Raw genomic sequence first — 13,134 nt, forward strand, 5'->3', positions numbered from 1 at the left:
AATAATGTAAATAAATATTTTGTTAACATGGGAAGTTATTACAATGTTGATAAGAGTGCAACTGATTTCTACTGCAAGGAAAGTTATAGTACACCAGGCACTTTTTCATTTAAAAAAGTATCTATTGCTGAAATAAAAGCAGCAATGAATGAAATAAAATCAAAAGCTGTTGGTTCTGATCAGCTATCCATAGACATGATTAAGGCTGTTAGTCCATATTGCATAGACGCTATAACCCATCTGATTAATCAGTCCCTTACTAAGGGAATTTTTCCTGATGCTTGGAAGTTAAGCATTGTGCACCCTCTGCCTAAAACCGATAATCCAAATTCAGTTGAACATTTAAGACCCATATCAGTTCTCCCAGCTATGTCAAAAATTCTTGAAAAGGTTGTTGCTGAACAGGTAGAGAGATATATTGAAGGGCAGGATATACTACCAAAGTGTCAATCTGGCTTCCGAAAGTACTACAGCACATGTACAGCTTTGCTTAACTTATTCAGCGATCTTTACGAAGCTAAGGACAAAAATAAAAACTCCACGCTTGTGTTCCTTGACTATTCTCAGGCTTTCGATTCCATTTGTCACGACTTACTTGTCAGGAAACTAAAATACTTAGGTTTTGACAATACATCCTTGGATTGGTTTAAATCATATTTGGCTAATCGGACACAAATGACAAAACTTGGATTGAAAATGTCAAACGTCCTTCAAAAAAGTAGAGGAGTCCCACAAGGTAGCTGTCTTGGCCCTATATTATTCAATGTATACACTGCAGACATTGTAAATGTGGTAAAAAACTGTTCCATTCACATGTATGCTGATGACTGCCAGCTGCTATATACATACAGTAAAAATGATGTGGGTGAGGCATTTGAAATTGTAAATAAAGACCTTAAATCTGTGGAAGAGTGGTCCATGAGTCAGGGGCTGAAATTAAACGTTAATAAGTGCTCTGTTCTCCATGTTGCCCCTCCTGACTTGCAGAATGCACTAAAAATTGGGGTTTATGGTAAGATATCTCTTTCCGGACATGCCCTTGAAATATGTAGCCAAGTAAAAACACTTGGTGTGATATTAGATGACAACCTCACCCTCTCGCAGCATGTGTCCTATGCGTGTCAGAAGGCATTGGGTAGATTACGCGGACTGTATAGGGTTAGATACCTATTGCCTGAGGACGCTAGGGTCCAGATAGTCAAGTCGCTAGTTCTCTCTGCTATTGAATACTGTCTTCCAGCATATGGAAACAGTATATTAAAAGGTGACTGTAATAAAATACAGAGAACGCAGAATGCAGCAGTCAGGTTCATTTATGGCTTAAGAAAAAGAGAACACGTAAGTACATTCAGAAGGGATGCGAAATTGCTGCCCATTGAAGTTTTTTGTAAGGCCTCTACTTGTGTTCTCATACACAAAACGTTATCCCTAGGTAAGCCACTCTACTTGAGAGAAAAACTGCCAGCCCGGCGGGACGTTTCTAAGCGCAGCACCCGACAGAACGATTTATTGCACTTGCCTAAAGTCAGCCATGAGGTAGGTCGGAGAGCCTTTGCTTACTTCGGACCTAAATTGTACAACTCTGTCCCTTCAAAAATAAGAGAAAAAGGTTTAACAGGCTTCAAAACAAATATAAAAATGTGCTCATTTCATGTATAGCTTTTAGTCTTATGTACTTATTTTGGTTTTTAATTGTTTGTTAGATATTAGATGACGAAAGTTGTAAGAGAAAAACAGTTTTGTAAAATTGATTTAACGCTTGAACCAATAAAGACAATTTTATTTATTTATTATTTATTACCACAAGACTAACTGCTCGTGTAATTAACCACCCGTCCTGTGGTGAGTCCCTGTGTTAGTTCTACTAATGTTGCCATATTCATGCCACGGTAGTCACACAGTCACCACAAGACTAACTGCTCGTGTAATCAACCACCCGTCCTGTGGTGAGTCCCTGTGTTAGTTCTACTAATGTTGCCATATTCATGCCACGGTAGTCACAGAGTCACCACAAGACTAACTGCTCGTGTAATCAACCACCCGTCCTGTGGTGAGGTCCTGTGTTAGTTCTACTAATGGAGCATGTTCACGCGGAATGAATCCTGTGGGAAACCGTAGAAACCCTAACCCAATCTGAGCGCGATATTGATATCAGGATGTCCACCTCCACCTCCACCTCCGCCGCCGCCTCCCAGATGACTTCCTAGAGGAGTATCGGGTGTGCATCCTTCCGCAGACGTTTAGGAACTGAGGAAATCTCCGGTCTTTTGTTGCGTTTCGGTAAACAGATTGTTGTTGTGGTTAGGGCATAAACAGTAAAGATTCATATGCAATGTAAATCATTTAAAGCTTATTGAATTGCGATTTTTAGACGGCGGCGGTTTGTCTGGAACATTCGCACTTTTATCTGTGTGAGTACTTTTGTAATAGGAGGTTTAGTTGAAAAAGCAACATGTTTGCAATGACAAAAAAAATTGTACATTTAAAAAGGTTTGTATGGTGAATTAAATTGACATACAGTAATGTTTTATAAAAAAGAAAAAAAAAACAATAAAGAAGTACAGTTAGATTCTGGCTTACCATTACAAATCCTTATGACATGTTGGAACATTTATACAATTATTATGATTCTTAACTATGTGAGACATCCAGCGAGATTGAGAAAATACATAATTAAGGCCAACAAGAAGAGTCCTAGCGTTACATTCAACAACCAAACATACACATTGAGACACTTTAGGCCTATTTGAGCAAATACGTGAGAAGACCAGCAAGCAAAATCATAGTGGTAAAATTACTTACAATAATGTAAATTAGGCCTTTTAGGAATACCGTAAGCTAATACATCTAGAGCAAAAGAAAATCGACAAGAAATGATCATAGAAAGGATTGAAGTCCTTCGCATCTGAGTATATTTTATGAGATTATTCAAAATTCAAATGAACTAAAGAAATCTAAATGAAATTTTGCTTAGCGTTTTCATGTTCAAACAAAATGATAGCAAACAAAAATTTAGACACACGAACAAGAGGAAAACTGAGAAGAGAGAAGTTACAAGGCGCGAGATGACGGTTGTTGGCCTCTGGTGTTAATTGGATCCTCACAGCATCTTACGTCACAGACTGACAGAGCCGCTAAACAGACTAATCAGCTGACAGGTAAACATCTGTATCACCGCGAGCGCGGGAACTGACACTGCCACTGCCTTGCTGATCTCGCTGACGTTTGTACAGAAATGTAACCGCTACTGTAAGTGGTGTAAGTGTACAAGGTGTTTTTGGACTACATTGTTGTTGCTTATTTATCCGTCCTAAAAATCAATCAGAATTAGTTAAGAGGAAAAAATAATTAAATACCTAGAATAAAAATAGTACAATGTCACTTAATTTTAATGACAGAAAATAACACAATTAAAAAGATCGATATCAAGAGAATGAATATCAAAGTAATTACCATAATTTCGTTTATTCCATGTGTAAGAGGAAACAAAATTAATCACATTACAAACACATTCTAATACCCAAGGTGGATTAAATTTCAAAATAAAACACCTGTTTTAATATAGACCCTAGGACACATTTTCACACTTATTTTGATAATCCAATATGTCTAACAATGGGATTAAATTTCAAAATAAAACACCTGTTTCAATATAGACCCTATGACACATTTTTCACACTTATTTTGATAATCCAATATGTCTAACAATGGGATTAAATTTCAAAATAAAACACCTGTTTTAATATAGACCCTATGACACATTTTTCACACTTATTTTGATAATCCAATATGTCTAACAATGGGATTCAATATCAAAATAAAACACCTGTTTCAATACAGACCCTATGACACATTTTTCACACTTATTTTGATAATCCAATATGTCTAACAATGGGATTAAATTTCAAAATAAAACACCTGTTTCAATATAGACCCTATGACACATTTTTCACACTTATTTTGATAATCCAATATGTCTAACAATGGGATTAAATTTCAAAATAAAACACCTGTTTCAATATAGACCCTATGACACATTTTTCACACTTATTTTGATAATCCAATATGTCTAACAATGGGATTAAATTTCAAAATAAAACACCTGTTTCAATATAGACCCTATGACACATTTTCCACACTCATTTTGATAATCCAATATGTCTAACAATGGTTCACGAGGAAAGAAAAACCAATGAAGTGTTTAAACATATGAGTGAATAATAGATAATAGAAACTGTATTGACATTGGATACAGCCACTCAGTTACTCAGTATGTATGCCAATTCTTTGTTCCAATTCCTTTACCCCTCGTGATTATAAGTGTCCAGCGGTTCCCAACCAATACATCAAGAGTTTTGATGTTTCCAAACATTTTTTTATAACTAACTCATTTACTTTAGACACAGCCAATACGTAGGACAATTCTCTGTTCCAATTCATTTACCCCTCGTGACCAGCTACTGTTACCCCCTCAAAAGCGGTTTCCAACCAATACTTCAAGAGTTTTGACTTTCCCAAACATTTTATTGACTAAAAGATACTGATTAACTTTGGATACAGCCACTCTGTATGGAGGACACGTTTCTGTACCTTCCGTAAGCAATCGCTACCCTTCAGCACGGATAATAGCCAATACTTAGAGTTTTCACGTTTCCAAATATGTTGAGTGAATAGATACTTATTGAGTTAAGACACATCCATCCACTCTGTAGGCCTACTAGGACATTTTCCTGTTCCAATTCCTCCCGTAACCAATCGCCACCCCCTCAGCAGCGGTTCCCAACCAATACTTCAAGACAACTTTGACGTTTCAAAACACAGTGACGGTAAAGTCGCCGCCGTTAGTTCCAATGTGTTTTTGTCGGCGCCGTTTATTGTGTCAACAGTTAGGCCTCTGGCTGTGAAGTTGACGTATTTACAGCTCTATTGTCCCACAACGTTCCCAGAACAAGACATCAACACGGAGATGTGCCTTTCAGAGAACGCAGGGTCGCCACTTTCACCGGTTTGTTACGGTGAGGGAGGTAGAGGAGTCTGGGGTGGTGGCTAATTGGTGGCAATCCTAGCATTCCACACCATTCCAAGTATATACCTCAATAGCGTTGAATACGAAACAGATGTCCTTTCCTTATTAGCATCTTTACCTTCACGGAAAACCCAAACACCGAAGAGAAATATAAAACTGTCATGTTACATACGTTCACCGACTTAACGGGAAATTCAGACCATCAAGAAGGGTGCGTCGGAGTTGGAACTGAAACTGATCTTCCAAGAATTGATTGTAGTTTTGTTTACTGACTAGTTTACAGACTTTGCGGCAAGTGTAGAGGCCGCAAGAAGAGTATAGATGCTACAAGAAAACATAGGTAGGACTAACAAAAAGTTCACGGATTTATCCATCTGTGAATGGTGGAAAGATCTGTCAAAGTTTAAAAAAAAACATAGATACACTTTTAAGGTTACAGGACATTGTAGACAAAGCAATGCCCAAAGAATATATCGAATCTTTAAATTTTACGCAGGAATTTCAATTTGCAACGACGTGTAAGAGACGAATAAATATAGTCTTTATAGGGGGATTTAATCTGAAACTAAACTTCGAAGTTCCTCCGTTATTCTTTGTCTATCAGGGGCAATACTGCGTTAACGGTTGAATATAATGTTTGACCAATCTATCTTTTTGAATTGTATGAAAAAAGAGGTATCTCATGACATTGCTTAGTATTTGCGCAGTAGATTGTCTTAATCAATTCTTCAACCAATGTATGTTGAATAATATTTCAGGATTTTCTGAAACTGATCTCCTAGGTTCCTCCGTTATTCATTGTCTATTAAAGGTTGAATCTATTGTTTAATCGATTATATTTTTTTATTTGTGTGACTCACGAAGTATTTGTGCAGTAATTTGTCGCATTTTATTTTAACCCCTTCGGGCAAATTGTCTACAATTAAATCAGAATTTGTTTTAAAATTTTAAATCTTTTCCACATTGTGTTTTCAATATATACGTTGGCCATAGTGGACTACCACGGAACAAACACTCTCCGTATGCCATAGGGCGATTTACACAGCTCAACAGTTAAAAAAATCCTCAGTAATATTTTTTCTTTGAGATTTTCACACCCCTTTGAATGAATTAAGATACAAGCGAATGGCAATGTAGATGATGAATCAACTTTCCTTATTCTCAGAGACATAACTTATCAAGCATTTATGTCCAGAAGCACAGTATTTTCCGAGCCTCTAGTGGTCATCCTGCGAGAGTCCGCTGGAGGTGGACACAACGGAAGGAGAGGAACAAGAGATGTACAGAGCTGAGCACCTGAGCACCTGCTGTCTGTACTTCCGCCGCCTGCGCTCCAAGGTCAATGTAATTACTTCTCAAACTAAGAACATTAATTGCATGAGTACATCAACTCCAGTCACCTCCCCTCACCTGCGCTCCGTCCTGCACCGCTCGTGGCTGAGTGACGCGACGTGGACAAGAGGAAACATCTCACAATGTCATAGAAACCATGTACATAAATAGTACAAACTTTCATCCCGCAGACCACCCTATGATATAATATAGTTGATTAATCACTTGATACTACTTTGTCTTCTAGATGTTCATTTGACATTCTACTCCATTTTGCGGTTTGTCCTAGGAAGTTAAGGAAAAGTGTATATAAAGTCAAAGTGTTTATGTCAGTTTACTTTTGATCCATTCTTTTTGGGACACCGTGTAGTTTGAGAAAAATATAACGTCAGTGGCTTAGCCACATTAGCTTTGTAAGCAGGCAAACTTCAAAGCCTTCTTCATGTCAAAATTTATTTTAAGGCAAATTAAACCAAGTACTTACTGCATATTGTAGTGAACAGGTTTTTATAAATTCAATTATCTCTGTTGCACTGAAGTTGCCTTGTACGCCTTATAAATTATCTCTGGCTGAAACCATAAGATCCTTTTTGACACTTCTCAGTGAGCATTTTTCCTAAGACATGCTATGAGGTTTCCCCAAACCACATCTCACAACACTCGTTTAAGATTGTGCTAAAATTCGTTCTACTTGTTCTTTACGGACTTGCAATGGAAAATCATCACTGTTTCTTTATCCAAACATTAAGTGGTTAGTCTATGGTATTATCATGCTTAAAACGACCAACAAAGAAAAAATGTCCAAATCATTCAATAAATTAGTTTGAATAGACTACACAGGCACACGTATTACAAAAGCACCCTCTCTATCAGTAGCCGTTCTTGCGCCGCCTGGTCCCACTTTTTGCGGGGTGTAAAACCGTAAGCCCCTTTAATAGCTCTAAACCGTTGTAATTGGGCAGTAAACAGTTAACACCATCTCTGATCACCTGATTGGACAACAGCTGACTGTAGATCAGCTGATTCATCTCATCGATAACGCCTGGTTCTTGATTGTTGTCAACAATTATTTTTTGTAGGGAATTTCACAAAGGAAGAAACTGTCGAATCTCATTATTTTATTGCACAGTTTATCTATTATAATTTAAAGTTTTGGTTAGTCGATGACGATAAAATGTATATAAAATGTTTATCTTTAAAGTAATTAGTTTATACCAGAGAACGTGCAATGGGGTTACAATAGATATTTTTGTTCCATTAGCTTTTAAGTTGGTTAAATACAAATAAATGAAGAAATGCTTGTAAACTCCCAAACACTCTCATCTCAATATACGTCAGAGATTAAGTTGTCTTCAGATGATCCACCAAGGATGACAAACAATTAAGGATGATCATTCGATAGTTTTACACTTGTTCTTTACTCATCCATCCTGTATTTACATCCCTTAAGTACAATGTAAATTTTCACTTCGGCGTGAGTAAAAATGTATTAAATAATCAAAAACACCATTATACACTTTTGTATTTACGATTTCTGAGGCTCAAAAATTATTTTTCTATGAAACTCAAAAAATACTTTGGTTCAACCAGCATTACTGAAAACTTATCCCCAAAATGCCTTAATTTCAGTTAAACATCATCAGCTGATGTAACTGGTTCGACATTTTCAGTCTAACGAAGGAAGAACTTCCGGTCAGCGTTAGTTATCTTTAATCGACACCTGCAGACTTCAGTCTTCATTTAAATAGTCACTTCTGTGGCTTTAAACACGCTTTATCTCCTTAAATATCTCAAAAAGCCGCTGATGACCTGAATTCTGCAGATAATGTTACACAGTTTAGTCGAATGATGGATTGCGTCGAGGCAAGCTCTCGATGCAAATTGTGCCTGTTATTGATTAACTGGTTGCTTACAGTTTGATTTATTGCGTAAGTTATAAGTTATTATGAAATTAGTTTAGGTTTTAAGGTGTGTAGTTTTTTGATGGATGATACTCTTCATGAGCAGGTGGATCCATTGAGGAACATCAGATCAGTGAAACTCATCAATAGAAAATCAATTTTACTTTGATCACTCTCGATTAACTCACAGTTAGTTCTTGTATACATTTTCATAAGACTTGTTTTCTAATATTTCCATTTCCTTATTTCCACATTAGGTTTTGAAACTATTTGATGACCATAGTGGACTACCAATGGAAAAAATACTCTCCGTGTGTCATAATTAGAGCAAATTACAAAGCTCAACAGTTCAAGAAACTCATAGCAATATTTTTTCTTAGAGATTTTCACACACCTTTGAATGAATTAAGATACAAGCGAATGGCAATGTATATGATGAATCAACTTTCCGTATTCTCATAGACATAAGCGTTTGCGTCCAGAAGCACAGTATTTTCCGAGTCTCTAGTGGTCATCCTGCGAGATGACCACTATGACTTGTTCCTCTGCTTCCGTTGTGTGTCCAGCGGACTCTCGCAGGATGACCACTAGAGGCTCGGAAAATACTGTGCTTCTGGACGCAAACGCTTATGTCTATGAGAATACGGAAAGTTGATTCATCATATACATTGCCTTTGAGTATTCACTGAAACTTACAGTGTACGGTTACCGTTTTTAAGCACGAAATGCTAGTGAGCAACTAAATGCCAAACGTTTTACTGTAATCAATGCAAGTAATGTTTCAAAATACGTTTTCAATAATATCCATTCAAAATACATTGAGACGACCCTTGTCAAAATTATGATCCAGGAAAATAATACATTTTAAAAGGTATGAAGAGGACTTCTGGTTGGAATCTGATGGTGGTAAAACTACAAATAAAATGACCATTTTTGCTCTTAAGTCGTTATCTACAAAGAAGACGCTCTTTGCAATGAGATACTCAACTTTACTACACCGTTTATAACTTATGTCAGAGTATTTCGTCAGTCTCTTCTCTATTCACCAGCACTGTCTATTTGAATTAATCTCTCCTCTTCACCGACTTGCCGCGTTTCTTGTGGATGAAACCACACCAGATCCCGTTATGGGTCTGGGTGACTGGAGATCTTGTAGCAAAAACTGACCACTGAAGTGTTGTTGGTCCAGAAGCAGTGGCCGTGATCTGTCGTCTGCTAGAAGAGTAGTTTTTATCACCTTCACATCAGCTGAGGACGCTAGGCACTGGTACGATAATTTTTCACATTACTTCAGGCTAGACCTAGAGGGTAGTGACGTTATCAGATAAAATCCATTGGTGATTAGCGGGGTTTGAACACACTACCTCGTGGATTGAAGTCCCGCGTTCTACCACGAGACAATCTTGCTTCCCCCGCTAGGGCAGTGTGAACGTACGTACTAAACTTAACTGTTATCTCATTGAGTGACGTAAGCATTAGACTCTTGTTCACCTTTCCTTACCGGAAAGAACGTCACCACACAGTGGCACAGGTAATCACCACCTGTAGATGTGTAAATGGTGGCAGAATATTTTCATCACCTTGCTCTAAGTTTCATGAGGCAAAATCATTACTCTTCTGAGCAAACATACTTTTTAATTTGTATGAAAATTGTCAATCACATCTTGTATGTGCAATTTTGTAGTAAAAAAATCATAGATTTTGTTTATACACATTCAGTAGCATCTGTATGGATGAAGAAATGTAAGAGGAAAGTACACCTTCGAACTGTTTACTTTGTACAGCTACAAAGAGTTTAGAGGGTGTTTGCTATCTTTGTTCTCCCATACTGAGAAAGTCGTCTTGACCTAAGACACGTTTTTGTTTCTAGGTAGTTGGACCGTTGGACCCAAGAATTGAGAAGGGATCGCATGACATACATAGCTAAAACCCGTGAGTGATTGACAGCATATAAAACCCGATCCTTGACAGACTGCTTTCAAAACACGTGGCTTTACCAACCGCGTCCCCAACGATACTGTAGCTAAAAATCTACTAAACGACCTACCAAAGAACTACTATCAGGAATGACATTGTTCACACAGATAGGTTCAACATAACTTTTTGTTTTATATCGTAAGTTATTGGACCTTCATGTTCCTACCGAGTTCACAGACATTCGGTATCTAGCTGGCGTTGCTCTCGTGTATCGTATTATGCTGACGTAGACAAAACTATCAGATCAGCGACCTCTCTACGTCACAGGGCATCCGGAGTGTCACTTTTGGCTCGGGGGTCTTTGACTTTCGGCGCTATTTATTTTTCTAAACGTGTATTCTCGCAGAAAGAATGCAAAGGCACTCAAAGGCAGTTTGTCTTATCATTTTAATGTAAAGTACTACCTGTATCTTTGTCTTTAATAAAGTACTTATAATCTGACATCCGATCCTTAAAACTTTAAAGAAATAGTTCTACAGTATTTATACATTTTCCCGATCTTGACTACAATTCTGCCATTCCCGTTTTCACCGTAACACAGGTACTATATCTACTAGTTATATATTGTTATATTGTAATCGTAGTTTGTAGTTTTGTAATATATTGTAACATTGCTTTCAAGAAAATAAATTCATTCTCATTCTTTTCTTATTCTTATACAATAAAATTAAAACGATCAAAACCTAATCAAACCCCTTCATGAATACGTAAAGAATGAATGAATGAATTAAACATTATTTATTCCAGCGGTATAAATGACAACAAAATTTACAAATTCAATGTAAAATAAACAAATGTGAAATTAATAGCACAAAAAAATAATTAAGATAATAATCAAATAAGAGTGAAATGTAATGGCAAAGAGTAAGTAGTGAACCAAGCTAAAAAAATATTTCACCACAGTCTATAGTTGAAAACATGATTTTTATCATGGACGAAACGTCGTCGTACTCTCAGGGCGATGACATCTCCTGGACTTCTCATCTGGGCCAGTGGTAATGACTGGGTGTGCTGTCAGCCACCGTGGACACTGTCCATGATGACATGTATCAGTCCATCGTTCCAGAGAAGAGACTTACACACGCAAACATCACAATCCTTGGTCTCAATCTGACTTGCGACACGACAAATCGCTGCCATTGCATCTTGATACAAAAATCTCGTGTAGCGTGAGAGTATATCGTTGAGGTGGACATAGGAGATCTCGTGTGTGGACCAGATTGGGCCAATCGTTTGATCAAGTAGCATAGAGGATGAGTATCTTTTGCTACTATTTCTCCTGATATTGTCCATGCAATCTGATATGATGCTGAGTGGTTGGGATATAGATCTTCAGCGTCTTTGACAGATTCTCAAATGGAACTGTCAGTGTTTTGCTCAACGAGATTCATAGTTGAAAATGTGGCACTTTTCTGATATTTCTCAATAGTATAAGATACTGTATGATGATTGGACTCTGCTGTCTTGATCATTTGGTTTTGCAATAAAGGGTCACGACTGAAGAAAGATATCTTAGTCGGTAACAAAGACGCTCTGATCATTCCATTCTACACTCATCGTGCATTCATTTTAAGCTTGATAAGCTGTACAAAACTACGACACGATACCTAACCCTTGGTTTACCGTGGGCTTTCCGAAACTATTTTTCACGAACCCAGTCTTTGGTTGTGTGGGTGTGGTGTCTATGCTTCCTGGAACTATAGGACAAGGACCCAATCCTTGGTTCATTAAAAGCTGTCCACAACTATTTGACGATACGTCACCAAAACCCTTGGTCCGTCACCAAAACCCTTGGTCCACCATTGGCTGTCCACAATTTGAGGACACGTCACCCAACCCTTGGTCACCATAGGTTGTCAACAACTATTTGAGGACACATCACCCAACCCTTGGTCCACCATAGACTATCCACAATTTGAGGACACGTCACCCAACCCTTGGTCCACCATAGGTTGTCCACAATTTGAGGACACGTCACCCAACCCTTGGTCCACCAGGCTGTCCACAATTTGAGGACACGTCACCCAACCCTTGGTCCACCATTGGCTGTCCACAATTTGAGGACACGTCACCCAACCCTTGGTCCACCATAGGTTGTCCACAATTTGAGGACACGTCACCCAACCCTTGGTCCACCAGGCTGTCCACAATTTGAGGACACATCACCCAAACCTTGGACCACCATAGACTGTCCACAATCTGAGGACACGTCATCAAACCCTTGGTCCACCATAGACTGTCCACTATTTGAGGACACGTCACCCAAGGTGGCCTCAGAGATACTGTGGACACAAAGTGGGACTTGTTGCGTTTCTAAACGTGACTTTGGAGACAATGACTCCGTGACGGCGAGGAATGTGAAAGCCGCGATCGCGACGGAATATTGATCGCCATCTTGGCCGTCACGTCGCGCTTGCCAAACCAACATCCATCCTCCAACCTTTAAATGTCTTGGCAAATCTCCGCTGAGCGTCTGCCAGCATCTGTGAAATACCGTTGTCAGGACACCACTCAAGTCCGCGCAGAGAAATCTGCTGTGTGTAGGGGTTTATTTTCCAGGTTCTTTTGAGTCAAAGGTTTGAACAAGTTTATGTTTTAGTACTTAGTTTTATGAGTGATCTTTGATGGTTCTAATCCGGATTAAAATGTCATTGTTTTAACGTTTAGCATTTTGCATAGTGAAATTTCTTAACAGGCGTTGTATTTTTCATTTTGGCAATAAAAGATAAAATCATAAACCATCGATACTAGTTAGGTCTGGGAAATAGGATCATACACTAAACGTAACGTACCCCTTACAACTACAGCTAGGTCTAAATCTAAATATGTATGACATTGTATACTTCATGTCTTACATCTAAGTTGTGACGATTGTCAATACACTGTATTTATGTGTTT

This window comes from Macrosteles quadrilineatus, unplaced genomic scaffold, assembly GCF_028750875.1.
Source record: "Macrosteles quadrilineatus isolate MER2022 unplaced genomic scaffold, UCM_ALF_1.0 Scaffold_5__1_contigs__length_97177068, whole genome shotgun sequence".
Taxonomy (NCBI): Eukaryota; Metazoa; Arthropoda; class Insecta; order Hemiptera; family Cicadellidae; genus Macrosteles; species Macrosteles quadrilineatus.